General features: G+C 38.9%; 1 pseudogene; it reads right to left on the reverse strand.

Moving 5' to 3' along the window:
- Positions 1-237: 237 nt before the first annotated feature.
- LOC127216924 (40S ribosomal protein S6-like) lies at positions 238-1,001 on the reverse strand (annotated as a pseudogene).
- Between the last annotated feature and the right edge of the window lie 513 nt (positions 1,002-1,514).

Raw genomic sequence — 1,514 nt, forward strand, 5'->3', positions numbered from 1 at the left:
TAACATCTTGTGGCCTATTCCACTACCTGAATATCTGTGGAAGATACTCACATAGATATACACATACCCAAACAAGAACATAATCTTTAAGAGAAAAAGAAAAAAATTATTACATATAAAATTCATGCCCACTGTTATGACATTTTAAAGATGTCTGCTAAGGAAGATGTATTATTTATTTATTTGTTTGTTTGTTTGTTTATTTATTTTGAGACTCGATGTATGATTATTTATTTGTTACCCTTAAAGACTTATTTTTGACTGGACTCAGACTTGGAAGTAGAAGCTCTCAGAGAGGACAGCCTACATGTTTTGGAGATCTGTTCCTAGCGCTTTTCTTTTGCTTCCTTCATTCTCTTAGCCAAAATTTTAGCACATTCTGCAGCCTCCTCCTTGTTTTTCTTTGTACGTTGTTTCTTCAGAGCAATACAAAGGCGTTTGTGTTGCAGCACAAGTGGAGTAACAAGACGCTGACTCTTGGGTGCTCTGGTCCTGTGCTTCTTACCTTCCTTGTTTAAAGGCTTTCTCGTGACATATCGGTGGACATCATCTTCTTTAGAGAAATTCAAAAGCTTTCGGATTCTGCTAGTTCTTTTAGGTCCCAACCGACGAGGAGCAGTAGTATCTGTTAGTCCAGGAATATCCTTCTCTCATTTTTTTACTATGACCAAGTTGAGAATGCTCAGATTGGCATCCACGATGCATCCTTAAACAGACTTGGGCTTCCTCTCTCCAGTTCTCCTTGGTCTATGACAAGAACGCCCCTTACTTAACAGCAGGTGTACTCTGCCATGGGTCAAAACACCTTGCTTCATGGGAAAACCTTGTTTGTCATTCCCACCCCTGATTCGCACCACGTAACCCTTCCACTCTTCACCCAGAGCATTAGCAGCTACTTCTGGGACCTTGTGCTTCTCATAGAACATAGGAAGCTTGCGCTCATCCTTCACTTCGATGAGCTTCTGGCAGCCGGTGGCTGGGAAGGAGATATTCAGCTTCATCTTCCCACAGCCAACCACCTAGGAGGCGCCACGAAAAAGAGAGCTAACTTCTGCTTAACCCAGGTCACAAAGCCGGAAGATATATTATTTAATCACCTCAGTTCAGCAGAAGAAATATATGGAAGGTTATCAAATAAATGAGTGACATCTTATCACCAATATCTATGAACAAAGTTTCCCACTGAAGAGAATCAGCTGAGTGGTAAAGATGTAATACAGATTACATAATTTTTACAAACAAGGCTTTAATTCTAGATTGACCCAAATACACTGAAATAGGAAGAAGACTATAGAAACTTTATGCTCAAGACAAATTATTGCTGCTTACATAAAGCAAATTACATAAAAAAGTTGCCAAGTTTTTTAAGTACAGTATTCTAAATATGCCAAAATGTAAAATAAGTATAGAGTGATATATGCATATATATTGGTTTTTCAATACAAGGTTTCTCTGTGTAGTCTTTGTTGTAACGGAACTCACTTGGTAGATCAGGCTGGCCACATACTCAGAGA

Source organism: Phodopus roborovskii, unplaced genomic scaffold, assembly GCF_943737965.1.
Source record: "Phodopus roborovskii unplaced genomic scaffold, PHOROB, whole genome shotgun sequence".
Classification (NCBI taxonomy): domain Eukaryota; kingdom Metazoa; phylum Chordata; class Mammalia; order Rodentia; family Cricetidae; genus Phodopus; species Phodopus roborovskii.